The 24786-nt window shown below is 27.5% G+C and overlaps 1 protein-coding gene across 4 annotated transcripts in view; it reads left to right on the forward strand.

Annotated features, from left to right (window-relative positions):
- LOC130665298 (somatostatin receptor type 2-like) overlaps positions 1 to 24786 on the forward strand; it is a 76971-nt gene that overhangs the window by 14986 nt on the left and 37199 nt on the right. For 2 of the 4 annotated variants that reach the window (XM_057465623.1, XM_057465625.1), the window contains exon 1: positions 6275 to 6581. The exons of the other annotated variants lie outside the window; for them this stretch is intronic. The gene's annotated coding sequence lies outside the window, so the exon portion shown is untranslated. Of the gene's footprint in view, positions 1 to 6274; positions 6582 to 24786 lie in introns of those variants that run through there. 4 annotated transcript variants of the gene reach the window in all.

Raw genomic sequence — 24786 nt, forward strand, 5'->3', positions numbered from 1 at the left:
TTGGAGGGCAGACTCGATCGTTGTCGTCGTCGGCGATGTAGTTGTCGTAGTCGTAGTCGTTACCTTTAATTTTCTGGAAATCAACTTAATCGATCTTCTTGTCTTCCTTCCTACTACTTTATTTTTATTACTTTTGCTTCTTGATGCTCACTCAAGTCCTCAAATGAATTTAAAGATAAGAAATTATTTTAATTTCATTTAAATATATTTAAATTAAATTCCTCTGATGTCTATAGACTGAGTAAAATTGAAATAAAATTACCCTGTAATATTAATACTCATTATTTTTTTTTACTTTACTTCACTATTTGTTTATTTTAAATTATTGGCGGGTACTGAAAATTTTACTATTGCAATCACTCAGTCAAATTGCTTTTGCGATTACGCGTTTCGTGTCGAGCAGAACTATTCCGAGCCATTGGATAATAATATATGAAAATTTAAATAATCAAATACTGGTAGTGATACGAGTAATGACCATTAAATTTTCTATATCAAGTAATTACTCGCGATACGTTAAATAATTAAATTATTGTTATTGTTTTCATTTTTTTCGATTATTTACTTAGCACTTGCTGTTGCAGGATGAGTCATTTTTAGGAATCAAATAATCACTTTTCAATAGTACCTGTAATTATATTACGCGACGAGATTTCTTGGATAATAAGTAATTACTTTTTTTTTATTATTATTCAAATAATGCTAAAATTAAGAGCAATTGAAATTTGAATTAAGGAATTCATTATTTAATTTTTTTTCAAAAATTTATATTAAGATTTCGATGGAGAAATTGTTGAAAAATTTATATTGAGGTTTTAAATACAAAATTTTTCAAAAAATTATATTGCAATTTTTAAAAAATTTATAATGAAATTTTAAATAAAAAAATTATATTAAGATTTCGATTAAGAAATTTTTGAAAAATTTATATTGAGGTTTTAAATACAAAATTTTTCAAAAAATTATATTGCGATTTTGAATTGACAAATTTTTCAAAAATTTATTATGAAATTTTAAATAGAAAATTTATGTTAAGATTTCGATGGAGAAATTTTTGGAAAATTTATATTGAGGTTTTAAATACAAAATTTTTCAAAAAATATATATTGCGATTTTGAATTGACTAATTTTTCAAAAATTTATTATGAAATTTTAAATAGAAAATTTATATTAAGATTTCGATGGAGAAATTTTTGAAAAGTTTATATTGAGGTTTTGAATACAAAATTTTTCAAAAAATTATATTGCAATTTTTAATTGACAAATTTTTCAAAAATTTATATTGAGATTTTAAATGAAATTATTTGATAAATTTTTACAATAATCTTTGTAATGCCAACTGATTAAAAAAAATATTTGAGATGTTTGATTTTCAAAACTAGAGGCTCCAAAAATTCGTATATATTTTTAACAAAAATAATTTAAAGCCAGAAATTTTATTTGCCATTCGAGAAATTTAATAACCGAGGAACTTTGAAATAAAAATAACAATACTTTGCCCAAATAAACGTAAATTGAAAGTTTTAAATTTGAACAGCAATTCCAGTACTTTTCCCTCGCCGTGGGCTCGAACCCACATCCTCTAGGCCTAACTTTCAGCCCTCTTTACCTTCTCTCTTGTTAAAAGTATTTTTACATTCAGTCTATCGTATTATTGATAGCATAATTATCATAAGTAACGAAGGGTAAAATAAAGTTAATTCGTAAGTAAATAATTAACATAAACAAACTTGGAGTGTAAATATCAACTTACATTTAACTTTCATTACCACAGGGTTCAAATAAAATCATTTTTTTTTCTATTTAAAATTATTTTCCGCACTTTAAATTGAGCAGCTGCACCAGATTACGGTTCATGGAAATCCGATATTTCTATTAGTTTACTGCACTACTTATTGCTTATATTCATCTGCACACAAGAGATGATTACTAAAGTAAATATATATAGGGGAGGGTGGGGCAGAGCGGCCTCCCTAAGCCAATTATTACTTTTTGTGGCTTTCAACCATAAGATCTCTTTACTTTTGTCCTACTTCGAACAAATTTATGGACATTTTGCCAAAATTCTGAAAAAAAAATTTTTTTTGTGGAGCAGAGCGGCCCCTCTCCAAAAAATGATAAAAAATTTTTTTTTTTCGTTTTTTTTTTTTTTTAAATTGTTTTCATCATTAAGAATGTATTTCTTTCTCTTGACAACTATTTTTGGTTTTATATTACTCGAAAAAAATTTTTTAAGGTGTAATAAATCGTTCACTCTCGATACCTTAATTACTAATTGTTATTTAATAAAAAAAAAAAAACAATTCTATAGTTTTACTTTATTTCAAAAATTTATCAACTAAAAAAAAAAATTTTATTTTTATAAATTTTTAGTGACCAAATTTGCCTCTTACATAGAGAAACGGCCGAAAGATATGAAAAAATAATTTTTTCGGAAGTTTCGGCTGGTCCATTTTACCCCAGGTGTTATGCGTAGGGCTAGAAATGTGGAATTATAATAATTTTTTTTTAACTTGACGATAAAAATATGAAAAAATCACTTTTTCAAAATTTTGGGCTTGTCCATTTTGCCCCAAATGTCATGCGTAGGGGTAAAAATGCGCAAACCTCGGATTTATAGTAATTAGTCAAAAAAAAAATTTTTTTTGATCAAAATTTCAGGGGGGCCGCTCTGCCCCACCCTCCCCTATTGACAAATATATATTTTTTTTATTTTCTATTAAACTTTTCCTTTCTTTTTTTGAATACTTGTATATTATTAATGTTAAAAACTCAATATCACTGGGCTCGCATCACGTTTGTCGCATATTATCATTCAAAACATTTTAACATTCCCTTTACGTCGAGTTGAAAAAACTTTTTTTATTTATTCTGTGTACCGAATGGCTACAGAGTATAGCTTACAAACTTTCCTGTCTCTCTATTAGTTTACTCATACAGATACCCCATATATATTAATCCCGTTTATATTTCAAAGATGGATGGGAAAAAAAGTTTTATCATAAAAAAAAAATAAAAAATTGTCTTTTACTTTTATAATTCTCAATTCCCAATCGTTTAAATCTGTTATCCTTATCCCCAAGAGCTCAAAGTTGTTTTCAGGATTTACAGTTAAGTCCATAAAGGAAACGTAATATTTTTGAAATAATACTTTTCATTATACATTCAAAAGCTTTTTATTCAAAATATAAATCCATTAATGAGCGATACATTCAATGCAAATACGAGATATTGTTAATGATGAGGAAAAAAAATTAAAGGAGCTTACATCCGGTCATGGAAGCTTTTATATTGACAATTTATTTTCACTATTCAAAAGTTCAAAAGCTATATTTAATATTTGTTTTATGAAGTAATCCCTTATTAAAATACCACAAGTCATTATAAAAATATATGTATATATATATATATTGTATCAAAGCACTTTAGATGTTAAAACAGCGTACACAAGTTTTTTTTTTATTCATTCACTTTGTAATCGATGGAATGCATTAGCTGCATTCATATTTAAAAAATTTAATTATTCAAAGTTCAATAGTCTGTACAGACACAACACTAGTGCGCAGACTTTTAGTGGCAAATAATAAATGAGGGAATTACCGTAATACCGAAAAATAATTAATTGATCTCCTATTATCACTAGACGATTTATAAATGTTATTATTATATAAAAAAATATAAGTTTTTTGAGTCATGGTAAATTTGGTAATAAATCGGATTAGTGTAATAAAATATATATAGTGAGATAACATAAATTTATGTTGTTGCTCAACTTTAATACTTTATGTTGATAAAAAAAAAATTTTACTTTTTCACCCGAGATGATTGTGGTTTTTTTTTTTTTTTCGTTTTATTAAAGATTTTTTTTGAGAAAAATTCATTGTTTATATTTTAGTTTTTGTTGAGACTGAGTCATTTGACGTTTCGGAGTTTTTACACGGAGAAAAAAATATAGTAAATTTTACTAAAAAATATGAGAATAATTACAAAATTTGGATAGTAATTTTGAAACGCTTACGATTTATATGAAAAATTCATAAACAGATTAGCATATTTTACAAGTCGTTTAGTAAATTTTACTATCCCAGTTTAGTAAATTTTACTATCCCATTTAGTAAATTTTACTATCCCGTTTAGTAAATTTTACTACATTAGAATGGAAAAAAATTAAATTAAATTTTTAATAGTTTTTCAACTTTTTATTATTATTGATTATTATTATTATTATTTTTGTCATCTGTATTGGTGTTGGTGTGGATTTTTGTTTTTTAAAAAATCACTTGATTCAACCGAGATTCGAACCCTGATCTCCCGCGCGCGAGTCCTTTCCAATGTCTGACGGCCCGATGTGTCCTTTGAACAAAAGGTTCAGAACTTGTAATACATCTTTGTATATACTATCCCCACCAACTTTTAATTTTATCTATACATAGTAGAATTTACTATACAGATAGTAAAAAAATATAATCGTGTTAGCAAAAAATACATTGCGTATAGTAATTTTTAATATTTTGTATAGTAACAAATCCTATATTGTACTAGAGAATTTACTTTCTTAAATTTGTATTTATTAATAGTACTTGATAGTAAAATTTACTATACAACTAGTAAAAAATATAATCGTCTTAGCAAAAAATACATTACGTATAGTAATTTTTAATATCTTATTATGTAATTATTACTAACTAGTAAATTTTACTAAACGTTTAGTAATAATTACAATACAGAATGTATTTTTTCATATCTGTTAGTAAATTTGACTATAGTATTGTAATTTTTACTATACTTTTTTCTCCGTGTAATAAAATTATTCCGCATACGGAGTTAATAGGAAATTTTCTTCGACTGATGAGAATTTTATTTGAATCCGCATCCACTCCGATAAGGATTTTTATATTAAAAATTAATTTTTCTCTGGAGTGAATTTCACTCCGATCCCAAGTTCTAATTTTAAAATTAATCCCTTGGTAGTTATCTCGCACCTAGGATATGAAATGAAAAATAAAATAGATCTACTCCGCATTTACTCCGGACTAAATCTCCGCTTACTCCGCAAATTTTTCTAGAGAAGGAAAAGGATTTTTTAAAAATGAGACAAAATGGTCACTTAAAAATTTTAATTATTTAGTGGCCTACTTATTTTGCGTTATTAAATAATTTGCTATCGATCAGAGCATTTTATAATTTAGGGGAGCAAAAATGGCCAGCCGAAAGTTTCTAATAAAAAATGGGGATATGTTGGTACTGAAAATAATTTACCAGGATTGACAGACTTTATTTGTCTTAAATTTTAATGTATTTTTTAAGCTCATAACCGCCTGGAAAAAAACCAACTTATTATTATTTATTTTATTGAGAGTCTCTTACTAGTCAAAATAACATATTCAAATTTAAGACAAATCGATTCTGTCAATCCTGATAAAAAAAATTACTTTATATTTTTTCCCTCCAACCAATTCAGATAAAGGTATAAAATTCTCAGGAAATCAGTATTTTAATACCATCTATATATATATGAATATATATATTCACAAAATATCTGTCTTTAGTCAATTCCGTATTCATGTTCTCTATATATATTTTTTTCTACACACATCAAGTTGCCCATTTTCACTAGAAAAAATTTCGAGCCGCAAGAAATTTTTTTGCCGAAAATTTTTGTTTCCAATTCATGTGAAAAATTTCTCGGGTCGTGAAAATTTTTTTGAGGCGGGTATAAATTTTTTGCGTAACGATTTTCTTTTTTTTCTGTGTATATATACAATTAAAAGTGCGTATATATTTTTACAATGAACAAAACTGTCACAACAATAAATGAAACTTTTTACATAAATTTGAATAAATACTCAATTTTCTGCACCAAAGAATTGCATAGAAATTGTCGCCATGTCAACTTGATTATCAGAAGCAACAGATTTGATCTGTTAATGTAACAGACTGTACAGGTTGTTGCATCAACAGATATTTCCGCGCGTGTTTCATAACAGTCTTCATTTTCTCTACATCTATATATAAAATCCCATTCTATCCCTTTTATTTTTAAAATTAAAATGAAAGACACTTTGTATTCTCTTCTCGTATGTAATTAATTTATCAATTGCAAGACGAACAGCAACATATGTAGTTGTCATAAAAATCTGTAATTTAACTTTTACTAATATGACAGAGTAACTCTATACTTGTAACAAACTCGCGCTTGCGCTACCAGAGCTTTCATAAGTCGTCGGCATCCTGACGCTCATAATACCCCACAGTATCCCGCAAGATCTCGCAACCTCAGCAGTTGTTGAGCTTTCGTGCGCTTAAATCCTCGGTCTTGTATTTAAAAAATACGCGCCCGCAAACCGAAAATTTCATATTTCGTTTTAACTCAAACTTTTTTTTTATTTCTCTTCATTATCAAAAATTAAAAAAAAAATTGTTATGGTTTCCAGGTGTTGATATTTGAATTTAATTAATTAATTAATTAATTAGTTACTTTTAACACTAGTGAGATAATTAATTTTTTATTATCGCGCTATAAAATAATCTAATCTTCATGATCTTCAGACTAGTGCCAGTAACCTTTAGAATAACTTGAGGTAAATTTATATATATATATAATATATATAATAGGGTGGGTTGAAAAAAAACTTTTTTTTTGTTTTTCTTAGCATGGGGGTAGAATGTGTACCTTATAAAAAAAATTTTTTCAAGAAAAAAAAAATTTTTTACTCAACATTTTGAGGTGGCCCACTCGTTTTTTAAATAAATAATTTATTAAACTGTAGTTGCAACGAAAAAAATTTTTTTTTGTCCAAAATCGTGGAAAACATCTAATAATTGTCGAATGATTTTTTTTCACTTCACTTTAATTTTAATTCAAAAGAAAATGCTTTTCATTTTTTGATTTTTTACTTAAATTACAAAAATAATAGGAAAAAAATTTTTTCAACTTTTAACTTTCAATTACCTTTCAAGGGGACACCCTACAAATTCTAGAACACCATGTAATTTTTTTCGTTGGGACTACCCCGTTTGATCAATTATTTATTTTAAAAACGAGTGGGCCGCCTCAAAATGTTGAGTAAAAAAATTTTTTTTTTCTTTAAAAAATTTTTTCTAAGGTACAAATTCTAACGCCATGCTAAGAAAAACAAAAAAAAGTTTTTTTTCAACCCACCCTAATATATAACACATATATATTTTTTTTTAAATTTATAATATTTTAAAAAAATTTTTTAAAAATATTTACACAAGAAATGACTTCACGTATGCTACTTTTTTTTTATTGAATTTTTATTCTATCAGAAAATTTAATCATATAAAATCCCTAAGTGCTATAAAATTGTCAATAAAAAAAATTTAATAAATAGATGCATTTAATTTGATTAGCACGAGCATTATCAATTGGAACTGAAGTTAATTAATTTTATTGCAATTAAAATTTAATTAAATTTTTTTTTTACTAATAAATATTTATTTTGTCAGTATAATTTTTAAATAAATTAAATTTTTTATAAATTTTCAATTATTCAATTATCATATATATTTATAATATTAATTTGGAAAGAGAATGTCATGTTATTATACTATTAAAATATATGAAACACATTGTCAAATAATATTAATTAAATACTACATGAGTTTTACTAGACATATATATATATATATATATAAATATATGTATGTTAATGAAGAATTATTTTTATTTCATAAATTTATTAATTAATTTTTTTATTATTATTATCTGAGTGTAAAATATATATTAATATAGTCATGACATATTTTTATGAACATATATTATAGTATATATATTTTAATTTAAAAATTATACTAACAAATTTTAATAGCAAAAAATAAAATTATACTTTCTGTCAACATATCATATGAGTACTTTTTCTCTTGAGTGTACAAAAGAAATATATGTATTAAGGATATGCTAAAAACAGGATCTGTCATAATCCAGTTTAAAAAAATATATATACATATCTTTTGAATTCATACAATTTATTTTTAAACTTTTTTTCTAAATCCTTTTGTCAGCCGTGTTGAATGACGTACAAACATAAAAAGATAAAGGATCCTTATATAATATATAAAATTATACAAAGCTCTTTTTTTCAATATATATATATATATATATATATATATATATATACTTTATAGCGCACATAACTTAAAACAATTATTTGTACTTTTTTTTTGCGTAGACCGCGACTGAAAATTTCTGTTTACATTTTTTTTTGCTAATATAATTTTTATATAACATTCACAATAAATATATACATATATATATATATATATATATATATATATATATATATATATATATATATATATATTGATGCAATGGAAGCGTAGAATAGGAAGATTGCAATGCGTATATAGAATGAGAGAAAGTGAGAGGGCAAGAACGTGCATCAGGTTGTTACGGTGGTCACGTGTCTATTTGAAATCGATTTAGCAGTAGAGCAACGGCACTCTATTCGATTTTCCGCGCTGATGATCTGTACACTTTCAACACTTGCTCTCTGCATACATTAATGCTCTAACGTAATCCTTCTCTTGCAAATATCCGAGGATTACTCCAACTAATCTCGTAACTATTACAAAAAAAGTAAATTAATACAGTCGACAGTCAAAAGTCTAGTCTAGGATACGTAGGAAAATTTTTCTCTTAATTTCAGTTTTCTGACCGTGCGTTTAATTTTGTCCATCCGTTATAAGCCTGATTTTGAACTTCATATTTACATTTTGTCACGCGCCATTATCTCAATTTTTGTGGTCGGTAAATTTTCTGTGATTCTGAAGTCAGCAGACGTCTAATAATTTTTTGATATTTTTAAAAAGGGTAAATTATAAGAAAAAAAATATTTTTAAAAATTGCATCTATAGTTTTTTTAATTTTCTACATGTGCATTTTTTTAGTTTTTTTTTTTTTTAAATTAAATTGTCAAAAAAAAATCCGAAAATTATTAATCGGCTGCTAACTTCAGGATCATAAATTTTCTTTATTAATTTGTCTTTTTTTCCTATTGTTAGTTTATAATTTCGAGAATAACGGAGGCTTATAACGGGGTCTGGTATAAAAATCCTTAGAGTGGTTGTGGGGAAATTTGGGCCCAGTAACTCCCAAGGAGGAAGAGGCTGATAACGAAACGTCGACTAAAATATTAAAAAAAAAAAAATGTCTGACTTAATATGAACTTTTACTACTTAATCGCAATTAATAATTAATTACCTCGATGAAATTTAATTTTCGATAAATTATTTTTATTTACCAAACGTGCGGTTAAATTTTTTCAATTATTGTTGTGTCATTATTAGTTGCCGTTAGTTGTATATATAGAGTCATACTTAAAAAAGTTTTTCTATTTTTATGGGGAGATTGCTACCGGTGTTTTTTTTTTTGTTTCCAAGTTTAACAAACACATGTTTTCTTTACCTTTGGCGGACCTTATCCCCAGACGTAACTTTGTTACGCATCAAAGTATCAGAAACTCTTCTCCGTCTCTCTGTCTCTTTTCATTATTTTTCTTATACACGCGGACTTAACTTTGGCAGTACGGACAGTGTGTGATGAAGTGAAGGAGGGATGGATCCGCCCTACTCAACTGTTTGAACGGGTGCCGCACCCTACTCGCGGGCATGACATGCGCCATGACCTGCATATACTCGTGTTACCTATGAGTTTGACCGATTCAACCTTATCTTTATATCTATTTCTTCATTTTTTTTTTTTTTTTTATTGTCAATCTCGCCTGTCAATCATATCGCCCATCATCAATTCGGCAACTCACTAAAATGTCAGATAACTTTTTTTTCAGCTTTAAACGAATTATTTTTTTTATTTATGTTTTATCACTTTATTTTTTATCGCTTCTTATATAAGTACAGTCATTCATATTAATTAAAAATAATTTTTTTTTTTTAATTATTTTTTTTCTAATTGAATTTCATTTTATTGTTTTATTTTTTTTTTCTGAGATAAAGTGATTAAAAAAATATTGGATATGTCGAGAGTAATTAATCGAATTAACAGGAAGGAAAATAAAAAAAAAAAATGTGACAGTATAATTCAAGGGACAGATAAAAATGTGACTAAAAAAAAATACTTGTAAGTATAAGAAACTTGTGAAATAAAAGGTTGATATCGAAAAAAGTGTAGCAAGTTTGCTGTGATAAAAAAATGTGGGTAAAAAAAAAAGTAAATAGTAAATTGCTCGCCTGAGATGGAGAAATATTTTTCGCGTGAGTTAAATTTCTCTTGAGTATTCCCGTCATTATTTCTTTTAGTCAAAATGACTGTCTTTTGTATCATTACCATAAAAAAAAAAAAAAAAAAAAAAAAAATGATAGCAGTAATTACCTCATTTAAATAAACCGGTTTCCAATAAAAATGTTTTTCGAAATTTAATAATTTATAATGACCGAAGAACCGGAAGTCAGAAGTTTGTAATATATGAAAAATTTCATGTAAATAAATTTTAATAATTTATTTTAGTATATATTAAATGATAGAGGGTAAAAAAAGCTTTAACAAGATATATACGTCAGGATAATAAATAATAAGTGAAATGTATACATTCTATATTTATTTGACAGGTATAAATTAAAAGCGTAAAATATTTAAAAAATAAAATAAATAATTTTTTAATTTTAGATAAGTAACATAAATCTTTTTTTTTTTAATACCGTAATGTTATGTCGTAAAAATATAGGGGAGGGAGGGGGTACTTAAGGAAATACCAGCTTTTCGAGGACTCAAACACGCTAAATCTTTTTTTTTTTAATGATATTCAAAGTAAATAGAAGAAATTTTCAGTTACCGTTGAAAAAAAAAATTTTTCATTTCTGCGGGCAAATTGGGGACCCCCTAAAAAAGGTAAAAAAAAAAAATTTCTGGATTTTAAACGAATTTGATTAAGTTGAATTTTTTTTGTAAGTAATTTACATGAAGAAAAATTATATTTTACATGTTTATTGGATACAAAAGAAGAAAAAAAATTTTAAATAGTTTTTATCATAAAACAAACGTCATTAATATTTTTCAACTGACAATTGATTTTTGAAAAAGTTTTCCAAAAAAAATTCAAAGTAACGCTTAATTATATAGACAGAAGTGATTTTGGAATGTTTAAAAACCATTTAAAATATAAAATTTTTTTTTATCAAATTTTGGAGGTACCCCGTTTAGCCCCCCCCCCCCCCTTCCTCTATAAATTTTAAAAAATTTATTGACTCGTTTGAATTTTGTACGATTAAATATTTGTGTCAATGACTTGCGTAAAAGCTAATTAATTATTAAATGTCAATAATTATTTATTTATGAGCTCATAAATAAATAATATTAAATATGGATGTAAAAGTAGTGTAGGGTATTTAATTCTACGGTATGTAATTTCGGCTAAAAGGTATGCGCGATGTCACTTTTCTACTTGCGGTATTTTAAAAATTTATTTCGTTTCATATGAGAAAAGTTTAGGGTCATTTTTTATAGGATATGAATGTGTACATTATGTAAACATACACTAAAAAAAAACTATAAAAGTAACGATAAAAACAGGGTTTTTATTCGTACTTAGTCAAAAAGGATAATATCTTTTTTAATGTATATTATTATAAAAATAGTCGGGATAAAATTTTTATAAATATTTAAACTTGACATTTAAATTTGATTATACAAAGTAACTATTATTTTTATCTGTTAAAATATAAATATATGTACTTGTTTTTATTTTCAAAATTATTTATTCAATGGCCACAAAAAACACGCGGTGTCTTTCCAAAACTCGGTAAATTAAAATTCAAAAAAAGTTATTTGTCTTAAATATTTTTTTTTCCCGCCTTTTGCTGATTGTATTCAAAATCACTTTTTTACTTCAATTAGAAACGATCAATTTTACTACATTCATTTTTTTTACCCTCTTTGGGAGCTGGTCCATTTTACCCGCCAAAAAAATTTTTTTCCTGTCAAACGGGAATTAGGTTCAATTACTGAATAGACGTCAACAGATTCAATATTTGAAATGACAAAAAATCCATTCTGCGCCTTTTTTTCCCGCCCTCTCTATATATATATGAACTGTAAATATAGATTATAAATATTAACTTTTATTATATATGTATCCACGTTTCCGATTTTTTTATTGGTGACGCTTATTTATTTATTTTTTTATAAAAAATATACTAGTTCTCCTTTAACCGGCAACTATACCCCATCATTTTATTAGATCTGCTATCAGAGGATCTCCTTATTCCTTTTCCTGTTATACTGAAAATAGTTTATTTACTTTCCACACTGATAAAGCATTTTATTTTCTTTATTAAAAATCATAAATATATATTTTATATACAATGTACATATTATTAATATAAGCGCTGCTTTGTCAGTAATAGTTCTTTTGAAAGAAATTTTATTGGTTTCGCGATTGATTAATTCCGAATATTCACGATATTTTAATAATAATATATTATAATATAGGTTTCATTTGATTACTACTATATATTTAATTACCAAAAATATATATAGTAAGTTTCTGACCTACATATTAATAAGTTTGTAGAATATTGTAATTTTATATGAACATTGTCCAAAACCTGACGGTAATATTCATATTTCAAACTTTTGCAATTACTAAGGTATCCATTTTATATATATATATATATATATATATATATATATACATTTCTGTTCAAATTGTTGACTTGATTGTATTGATCAAAATTCCTTAAAATGGCGTGTACCATTCACAGCAATTACTAATACAGTCGACTACCCGTTATAAGCCTGTCCTTTATAAGCCTCTTCACCCCAAGTGGCAATTACTGAGTCCAAACAGCTGCCCCCACTTAACCTCTCTTTTGAATTTCATACCTGACAGTCCGTTATAAGTTCAATTTTCATAAAAATTTCTTTTGTGAACGAACTAACAAATTAAATTTGCGTGTAAAAATTTTTCAAAAGTGAAACTCAAGAATACTTTATAGGGGATTTGGAAAATTTTACAGCATAAAAGTTTTTATTTCACTCTCTTGAATTTGAAATACACTGTAAAAAGAGCGGTGTTAAAAATGGACTCATTTTAACTCTGCCCGGTGTTAAAATAAAATTACACCGGTGTAGGAGGAGTAATTCACCGGTGTTAAATCAGGGTAACCGGTGTAAAAGCGGAGTAATACCGGTGTAAAAGCCGGGTAACCGGTGTAAAAACGGAGTAATATCGGTGTAAAAGCAGGGTAACCGGTGTAAAAGCGGAGTAATACCGGTGTAAAAGCTGGGTAAACTGCGTCCGCTTGGAGTATTAACTTTAAAGATTATAAAACACAAAAAATGTCAGTTCTTTATGAAAATTAATAAAGAATATTATTTATTAACAAGTATAGTGATCGAGTAAGTAAAAATATTTTAACACCAGTAAAGAATATCTACACCGGCGGCGGCGTTATTTTAACACCGGTCTAGAATATTCACACCAGCAGCGGTGTTATTTTAACACCGGAGAATTTTTTTTAACACCGGTACAGAGTATTTACACCGGCGGCGGCGTTATTTTAACACCGGTCTAGAATATTCACACCAGCAGCGGTGTTATTTTAACACCGGAGAATTTTTTTTAACACCGGTACAGAGTATTTACACCGGCAGCGACGTTATTTTCACACCGCTTTCGGTGTTGAAATTTAACACCGCCGATTTTAACACCTACACCGCTTGGACTTACCCCGGTGATTTTTTACAGTTTAGTAAAAATAGTGACTATTCACTGTTTACTAGTGAAAAGTATGTCACTAATTCAAATACTGATATACTTTTCATTGGCAATAAGTGACTAGTCACTGCTAAATAGTGATTGTCACGTGATTTTCACTGATTCGAATTTAGGAAGCAAAAGAATTATAGATATTTATTGAATATCGATGATATTATAATTAATTGTAATTAATTGAGCGGTAAATGTGGGCTTTTGAATATACGTTATCGGGAGTAAATAACTGATAAATCAATAAACTATGACTGTTTAAATATAATCGTTCGATTTAATCTGTGAAAATAGTGATGTGGGTGTTATTTGTCATCAGGGAACGTCAGAGAAATGATTCGACGCGAAATTTATTGTTTATTTATTTTATAAAAGTACTAATTTCGATGTCGCTCAGAATTAAACCCAACGATAATCCAAAATAGTTTCAATATTCTTTTCTATTCATCTATTTATACAACAGTTCTACAAATGAACGCGGATTATTCCGTAAAAATATGAACGCGTTTTCACTATTTTTGAACCTGGGCATTATTACATTCTGGGAAAAGTTGTTCAGTTGATTGGATTATTTTAAAGGCGTTTACTTTTACAAACAATCGATAATTACTTAAACTGCGAACGTTCGAAAATTTTTAATGCCCGATTCAGAAAGTGTTGATCCTGTAGTTAATACTTTAAGTAGCATTGTTCTCATAAAGTCTTTAATATTGTTCTACATAATAACACCTGTACGTTTAGTTTGAATTCCACGCAAGAATAAGTTGTAAGCCAGAAATCCTCTTTGGTAGACCACTTTTATAAATCGACTTTTACTCGCCACCAGTTTCTCGCGGTTCGGATTAAATCCGACCGTATCAATTCTCTGTAGCGAATTAAAGCAGATAGAAGCTTTTACAGTTAATCGAATTTTTGCTTCTATTATAATTGCATACATGCATATATATATATATATATATATTGCGCTACTAATTACATTTTTCTACGTCCTTTTGGCTTTAGAAAGCTCCCTGGTCAAAAGGGCGAATGAAAATATCCAAAGGAAAGGGAACAAAACGTCATATGGAAATTAGAAACGCGACATAGAAGAGGGAGGGGCAAAAGGGGGTACTTAAGAAAATACCAAGTTTTCGAGAACTCGAATACGCTAAATCTTTTTTTTTTTAATGATATTCAAAGTAAATAGAAGAAATTTTCAGTTACCCCCGTGTAACTTCAAAACGTGACACAACAACGAACTTTTTTTAAACGTTTTTTAAACTTTTGAAAATTCCGGGGAAAAATCATAAATGTCCTAATATTATTAAGATACGATGAAACGAAAAATGATCAAAAATAGTTTGAAATACGTTTTTTCTGAACGAATTGTGTACTGAAAAATGTTAATTTGTAGTATTAAGTCAATTTTTTTTTCTGTGCATTTTTAGAAGTTTGAAAAAAGGTCGTCATTGTGTCAAGTTCTGAAGTTTAGAATAGTCAACACTTTTTTAACCTTTTTCCAACAATTTTTTTTACACGGGCCGTTGAAAAAAAAAATTTTTCATTTCTGCGGGCAAAGTGGAGACCCCCTAAAAAAGGTAAAAAAAAAAATTTCTGGATTTTAAACGAATTTGATTAAGTTGAATTTTTTTGTAAGTAATTTACATGAAGAAAAATTATATTTTACATGTTTATTGGATACAAAAGAAGAAAAAAATTTTTGATGGTTTTTATCATAAAACATATGTCCTTAATATTTTTCAACTGAAAATTGATTTTTGAAAAAGTTTACCAAAAAAAATTCAAAGTAACGCTTAATTATATTTACAGAAGTGATTTTGGAATGTTTAAAAACCATTTAAAATATAGAATTTTTTTTTATCAAATTTTGGGGGTACCCTATTTTGCCTACCCTGCCCCATTTTGCCCCCCCCCCCCCTTCCCTTACATACAATAATAATAATTATTGTAGTTTTTTCTTGTTTTAGTCATTAATAGTAAATTTAAATGAGCGTAGTTGTAAAAAGGCAATATAAGTAACGTGTAATTTAGTAACCATTAAAAAAGTTATTATTGCCTTTTTAAAAAGATAAAAATAAGGTGTAAGTTTTGTGTAATACAGGTACTATTAAAAGCTTTGAACTATAAAATAAAAAAAAAGTATACTGATAAAGTCGCATAAATTTTCATGGGTAAATTAAATTTTTTAACTTTTTATTTTTATACTCTTGGGTTTTTTATGCCCGATGTGCGAGTGTTCTTTTTATTTCTATCGATTATGTAAATTTTTTTAAAGATAAATTTCTAAAAAATTCCTTGAAGGAGTTAAATAGAAATGTAAACTCTAGTCGATGCTTCTCGTGGTTTATATAGAGAAGCGCATTTACCTTTTTCGTCAATTGAATGAGAATATAGTCAGGGAAACGCTCCAAGATTCGAGTCTTAGTATTCAAATCAGTATTGTATAGAATCCTCAGCTGCAGATCCGGAAGTAAAATTGAAATTTGTTAAATAAGTAAATTTGAGATTTTCCGAAAATGTCAATGCTGAGATTTCCCATGCTTTCAAATAAATTCATTCTTTTCTATTCTTCTTGATATGTACTTTTTCAATTTCATATTTTAGCTATCCTTCGTTGAGCGAAATGTATTCATGTAATACAAATAGAACAGTCGAAAAAAAAAAAAATTTGTATAATTCACTGCAAATTCCGCTGAGTATTGATTTGAAGATTTTCCTTTTTTCAATTGTAATATTTTTGCTGTCTCATTCTTACATTTTGACATCACATTTCACTTCTATGATATATGCATCTGATATATGATGATACTCGGATTATTTAAAACAGTACTTTAAATTATGAAATATATAAAGCGGTCTTTGAAATTTTTCAAATATTCGTTACATGTATGAAAATAACATGTATGGTCAAAATATATGTAAAAATATATGATAAATATCAGAAAATATATGTGGCCAATTTAACTATATTTTCCGATATTTTTTGTTATATATATTTTGACCATATATGTTATTTTCATACGGGTAACGAATATTTGAAAAATTTCAAAGATAGCTTTATATATTTATTAGGGTGGCGCAAAAAAACCGACTATTTTTTTTTTTTCGATCTCGCATGAAAATTTGTTGGTTTACGATGTTTTGAGAAGCCTCTCCAAAAATCAGCTCGATAAAAAATTTTCAAGAGGTCGCTCAAGAATTTTGAAAATATCAAAAATAATCGAAATTCGGATTTTTATTTATAAATTTTTTTCTTTCTCGTGGCAGCAATAGTTTATATTTGTGAAATCACGACTACGCTGAGAATTTCAGCCCAAAATTTGAATATTTAAACCTCGCTCAAGAATTTTGAATGTTTCCGAGTGCTGTCTTTTGGACGTTTTTGGGCGACCCTTAAATATTAATAATAAAGCTGCTCGATTTTTTCACCATCAACTTGCATGACAATGAATGAAAATATAACCCGAGAAATATAAATAATAAGTTTTTTACATACTTTTTTATTTTTTAATTCAATTTGTAGGTTTTTTCGCTTATTCAAAACTTACCAAATTTTATTGTTTAAGACTGTCCGGTATATTTTTGGTTATGCAAAAGTTATATTTAAGTGAAATGACAATAATTGAGTTATAAAAAAATATAAAAACTAATTCAAACTATTAGTTACATATTATCAGTTAACATTCAAAATTCTTGAGCGCCGTTCAAACATTTAAATTTTGGGCTGAAATTTTCAGCATAGTCATGATTTTACAAATACAAACTATTGCTGCTACGAGAAAGAAAAAATTTATAAATAAAAATCCGAATTTCCATCATTTTTGGTATTTTCAAAATTCGTGAGCGACCTCTTGAAAATTTTTTATCGAGCTGATTTTTGGAGAGGCTTCTCAAAACATCGTAAACCAACAAATTTTCATGCGAGATCAAAAAAAAAAAAAAACGTCGGTTTTTTTGCGCCACCCTAATATTTATATACCGAACAAGGAGTAAAACAAAATTTCGTAACCGTCACGTAACAGAACACTAATAATAAGTTTTTGTGTGAATTTTCTACACCGCCGATATTTTTTAGATGCTGCAAAAATTCGAACAAAAAGAATTTTCCGAATAGCAAATAATTGACTATTGGAAAAATAGCTGCATTTAATTTCAATAAACAATAACTTATACTTTTTTCCTCATTCTATGAAAGTATGAAAAACTGTCTAACAACAATTGTTATGCAATAGAAATATAAAAAAGGGAAAAGTTTTCAATTATTATTCAGAGTCACGTTTCATTCAGGGATATTGAGTTTTCTGAGCATGTACAATTATTTACAGAATTTTCAATATGCTACCAAGTCTCGATGTTGGTATGTAGCGAATTGAATTTATACAAATATATAAAATAAATAACTAAACTAAAAATAGATTTTGTCTGCAGAAAAATGCTCGGATGTATTTGTATCGGAAAAAAAATATTTTAAATCACAATAATCCCCAATTAGTTTTTTTTCCTCTTTTCAAATTGAAAGTAAATATCAGCGACTTAGTATTTGTGATTTTAAATAAATATGTACTTAGCGTATTTCTTTATCGATTAAATCTTTTATTGGCTTTTTCTTCGTTTGCATTTGAAAAGCATTGAGAAAAAATTATTATTATGTTACATAAGAAGATAATTGAATTGATGAATTATTGAAGTGAATTTTTTCCAAAAAAAAAAATCAATTTCATTCATTGATATATTGTACAAATGAGTACCAATAAAATAGATATGGCCAATAACTAATCAATCATTGGAAATAGTATTACGACATTATTTATTGCAAGTCATTTTATTCTGTTTATTTATCTAATAGACATTTAATCAAATAAATACACTGCAAATATAACTAAAGAATCAGCTATTAAATTTAATCATACAAATATTTACTGTACGGAAAAATTTTCCCTGGCGTAATTTCAAATCAAGAGAGCGCCAAGTCTTCCATTGTTTTAAATTAGTCTAATAACTAAAAAAATTCGCTCTTACTGGGTTTTAAAACCGGACAGCCAACAACACTACCTACAATATTTCAAATTTACGGTTACTTCCCTTTTTACATCTTCAAAAATAATGAGTACTAAGTGCGCGCGAATTTTCGGTACGATTTTGGCATCCGATAGGAATGAAATCAGCATAATTTTGAAAACATTTTCAATTAAATCTGCAATGAAACTGCTATCGATTTCCCCATGTGCTGTATATTTACACGGAGAAAAAAATATAGTAAATTTTACTAAAAAATATGAGAATAATTACTAAATTTGGATAGTAATCTTGAAACGCTTATGATTTATATGAAAAATTTATAAACAGATTAGCATATTTTACAAGTCGTTTAGTCAATTTTACTATCCCAGTTTAGTAAATTTTACTATCCCATTTAGTAAATTTTACTATCCCGTTTAGTAAATTTTACTATATTAGAATGGAAAAAAATAAAATTAAATTTTTGATAGTTTTTCAACTTTTTATTATTATTGATTATTATTATTATTATTTCTGTCATCTGTATTGGTGTTGGTGTGGATTTTTGTTTTTTAAAAAATCTCTTGATTCAACCAAGATTCGAACCCTGATCTCCCGCGCGCGAGTCCTTTCCAATGTCTGACAGCCCAATGTGTCCTTTGAACAAAAGTTTCAGAACTTGTAATACATCTTTGTATATACTATCCCCACCAACTTTTAATTTTATCTATACATAGTAGAATTTACTATACAGATAGTAAAAAAATATAATCGTGTTAGCAAAAAATACATTGCGTATAGTAATTTTTAATATTTTGTATAGTAACAAATCCTATATTGTACTAGAAAATTTACTTTCTTAAATTTGTATTTATTAATAGTACTTGATAGTAAAATTTACTATACAAATAGTAAAAAATATAATCGTCTTAGCAAAAAATACATTACGTATAGTAATTTTTAATATCTTATTATGTAATTATTACTAACTAGTAAATTTTACTAAATGTTTAGTAATAATTACAATACAGAATGTATTTTTTCATATCTGTTAGTAAATTTTACTATAGTATTGTAATTTTTACTATACTTTTTTCTCCGTGTAGGATTAACTTCCGGAAAATTCAAGTTATTTATCGAAATTTGAGGTTGAAAGTTCGACCTCAACAAACGCGCAAAGTTTTCCGCGCTCATTGCTGTTTCCTTACGCAAAACTTTTTAAATAACGAAATCTATTCCTTAAATTGGAACCGGAAAAGATAATTCAGATTTACGATCTAAATCCGGTATTTTATTTAGACCTAATTTTTTTTTTACTTAGATCTATAGAAATATGAATCTAAAGAGCTTTGAAATCAGATCTCGTGAGCTGTAAATTATTTTTTTCTAAAAATATCCATTCAATTTATTTAGTGGGAAGTTTTTGAAACCGCAATTATATAGATAACGAACAAGTTATCAGAACAATTAGCAATTGAATAAGCGAATCGATCCTTTCAGTGATGACCTTCTTATTTATTAACGAAGCAATACAATCAATAGTCTTTTTATTTGATTAATTCCTTTTACTTAACCGTCCATTAACAGATAAAATCGTTTATATATATACATATATTGTACTATCTGAAAACTGTCATACATAATATATATAATAGAGCTAATGTAAATGGATAAATAATCTTAACAGATAAAATCATTTTACGGTGCATTATTTTAATAGACTCGATAATTTCATTAAAAGCTCAGATTTATTTAAATACCGACGACTATCCGTCACAAGTCTGCTGGGGGACGTAAGGAAATTTTTCCACAATTTCAGCTTTCCCACCGTGGGTTTAGTTTCGTCCTCGACTACCCGTTACAAGCCTGTTTCATTTAATATGATTTTGAACGTCATATTGACGTTTTGCCACATGCCGTTAGCGATTTTTCCAGAACTTCAAGTGGTAAAATTTCCCTGAAATATCGATAGTAAATTTTCATTATGAATTTGAATATTTTTTCCTATTCTTAGTTTACAAATTTGAGAATAACGGAGGCTTAAAACGCGGTCTGGTACGGAAATTCTTAAAGAGGTGGTGGGGGAATTCGGACTCAGTTATTAGGGGAAGAAGCTTATGACGGGTAACTGACGGTATAGTGATTTTTTAATGGCAGCATTGAAAAATTCCTATGACGTAATTTTTTCTATGCAAGTATTTAGGAAAATTTTCCATGCCTCCTATGAAATCTTTTTACGTTACATTTCTGAATATTTCTGACATGCAGATAGTGATTCGAGTGGACAAATATCCGGTTATTAACCGGTAAAATATTAATTTAAATGATAAATATCTACTTGCGTCGAATGTGTATATAGTTTAGTATTCTAAGTTTTAAATGCAATACGGCGTACTGAATTTTTTTTTATTGAAAAAATTATTACAAAAAAATAAAAAATAAATTTTATTTCTATAAAACTTGATAAATTTTAAGTGCAATTTAAAAAAAATGTTTTTTGTTCTAATTTAATTATTGAAAACAAATAAAAAAAAATTAAAAACGTCGGCTAACTTCAGTAAAATAAAAAAAATAATAAATTGCATGCCGCAGATTCGAACCTGGGTCGATGAATCTCAAATTCTTCTGTTCAACCAACTTTGTTATAACAGAACTCTACAGAAGGTCGTATTTCAATACTAAAGCTGCATTTGACAAGATCCGCGAATAACCTTGATCAATGTTTCACTTTTATCATTTTTAACTATTTATTCATTAACTCAATAATATTGAAAGATAATAGATAATTGCTAATAATTTTTAGTCTACATTGTACACATCTTCAATCGCACATCAACGCCATCTACACAGTAAAAAATATTGTGTATTTGTGTCGAAAACGGTTTGTGTTATAAATTGTAGTGTGTTAAACTAACACAAAGTTTGTGTCACTTTATTTTGTAACATAAAAAATGTGTTATTAACTCTTTATTAACACATTTTGTGTGTTACTGTGGAATTCTTTGCGCCCTCTTGTGGCGATATTTCAACATAATCTTTGTGTTAAAAAGGGGTTACACAAAGTTTGTGTCGAAATTTCAACACAAATTTCGTCTCAACCGTTTTTAACACACAAACTGTGTTGATTTCACACAATATTTTTTACTGTGCACGGATCAAAATTAACGACTTTGGTTATTTATCCGGTAAATAACCTGCTGAAAATTGGTAAAATAATTAAAAATATTTATTTTACCGGTAAATTCCCTTCCCTATATGCAGATCTACTTTGTCCGATTTTTGACAAAAGTAATTATTATCAAAAAAAAGTATAAGAAAAAAAAACAGGATACCGATTCTTTGTTCGTCACATCAAGAATCAGCAACGACAAATCACGAAGGCTTGACGAAGGGGCGTATCGTACGATTTAAGCTTGATGTCCTGAAAGTACAAGGGGTGAAGATAAATCTCAGAAGGGCGACTGATACATTGAGCTAAGAGTAGAGAGTATAACGAACCGGAAATATCACATTGAAGCTACGGAAAATCTTCACTTGTGATGAAATCTTATTTAAGGAAAAAATTCTACTAAAGATTTTCGCGATTCCTCATGTCTTTTTTATTTGTCAGAGTAATAGTTATTTTTTTTCAGAGCAGAAGCTAAATAATTATTGTTGTCTTTCTTTGTTTCTTTTCATTCATTGCCCAGTAGGTTTCAAAATTACCCAAAAAAAAAAACGGTTCCAGTAATTTCAAATTTCAAATGTACGCATGCGCCCTTCCTGTCACGTTTTTCATAAACTGTAGCCTCGGAAAAGAAGTCTACAGAAATTTTTTCCCTGAAATGTTTAATGAAATCCATTTTCGGAATGATAAATAAATTTCTTACCGAAAATTAAATTCACACAACTATTCAACTTTATTTATATACTCAAATTAAATTAATAATATTTACTAAGCCGCAATTTCGAGAGCTACTTAATGCATAAATTTAATAAGACCTTAATACCAGATGATTGATTTTTCGGGATAAATGGTAATAATAAGGGTTAGAAAATAATAAAGGCGAGGTTTATGTTAAGATATGACGTTGGTATAGCGATTCGCTCTTTTAATCCGAGCTTCAGGCCTTTTCAACTCAATTTACTGTAATAGAGTTAATATAGTATAATAGACTAGATACTAAATAATCTCAGTTTACTTACATACTTTTTATTTATCTTTTTTGTTGTTCTACACTATATTTAATACTTATTTTGTTTTGACCTTTACAGCAGAAAAAAATTTATGTGTTTTTATTTTGTAAACACAGCGGCAATAATTTTTCTCTATGCTTATAGTCTACACTACGCGGAAAAAAACTCGTATGGTATTAAAATATAGATAACATAACAGAGTATACTAGGAAAAAAATTTCAAATAATCGATAATTAAAAAATAATAAAGAAGCTTTTTTTGGATATTGGTATCTTTATTTTTTTAATCCAGGTAGACAAAATATCGAGGATCAAAGTCATTTGTCACTGAATATCCGGTAGTAATCCCAACTTTTATATTTTTGTAGCTTAGGTCTTGTTTTTTTCTTCGACAATTTGGTCTTCTTTTCTTCTTTGTCAATAGTACGAAATTTCTTATGTGATTGGTCTATACCACGGTCCAAAAATAACTTAATTTTGACTTTTTGACTTATATTCGAGTGAACTAAGCCAAAAACAAGTGAAATTTGACTTTTTCAAAGTGGATACACTGAGAGAAAGTATAACTTTAAGAAACATGCACACAAAAAAAAAATTCTCGACTGAAGTAAAATATTCTTGATTCAAGAAAATTTTTTTGGAGACCTAAATTTTCTCAGATAAAGTAGAAATCTTCTCCAACCAAGACGAATTCTCTTGGCTCAAGAAAATCTTGACTTGGTTCCCGAAAACGTTTGTCTTCAAAAATATTTTCTTGACTCAAGATATCTGTTTTTTCTGTGTGGCATTTTCTTCCCACAAGAAATTTTGCTAATTAAAATTCTCAATCTAGAATATTTTTGGCGGGAAAATTTGAAGATTTCTTTCAAAATCATTTACTTAATCGCAGAAACTTAAGTGAAGTTAAAGATACGCTGACCTTTTTTTTCCAAAACAGTCTAAGTTTTTTTATTTACTACAGTCCAGTCGCGTTATAAGTCCGCTGAGTTATGTTTCTTGGAAGACATTCCCCCTCTATGACTACGAGAATAATCATGTACACTCACACGCTTGAAAAGTAAGGGAAGTGTAAAATACGGCGTTCAAATGCTGAGCAGGAGTGGGGGTACAGGAATTCTTAGAATTATATTCCCCTACACCCCTGCAGGCGGACTTATAACGCGATTCGACTGTATTTGAGAAAATAATGTTTTTCCAAAGTCAAATTTGACTTTTTTTACTTAAATGGACACTAAGTAGGTCATTAGCCAAAAGCGATTCAAAAATGGATGAAAAAAAACATTTGATTTTGGGTACTGACCTACTTAGTTTCCATTTAACTCAAAAATGTCAAATTTAAGATGATCCTGAAGTTAGCAGACAATTAAAAATTTTTGGACTTTTTTTTTACCAAATTAATCACAAAAATAAAAAAATCTAAAAATATGCACTTGTAGAAAATTTAAAAGACTACAGGTGCAATTTTTTCAAATTTACCGTCTAAAAAAAAATCCAAAAATTATTAGACGTCTGCTAACTTCAGTATCATAAATTTAAGTTATTTTTTTGACCCGGCATCATACTAGATTCGCTATTTTTTTTATTTACTGAAGTTATCGATTGTAAAATCTATACAATATATATATGTCCTATTAGGGTATGACGTGATATTACCTTATTTACTTTGTATTATATTACAAAGTCAAATGTAAATATGAAATTACTGTTAATCAGTACCATTATATATTGTTGTATACTTATATAATACAATGCCTTCTCATCAAAACCAATAATGTTGTCTATATTCATTAAAAGTTTAGGGCAAGTTCTGAACTTTGCTTCATAATATTTAAGTGGATCGATAATTGTACGTAACATAATAACAAAA

Source organism: Microplitis mediator, chromosome 3, assembly GCF_029852145.1.
Source record: "Microplitis mediator isolate UGA2020A chromosome 3, iyMicMedi2.1, whole genome shotgun sequence".
NCBI lineage: Eukaryota > Metazoa > Arthropoda > Insecta > Hymenoptera > Braconidae > Microplitis > Microplitis mediator.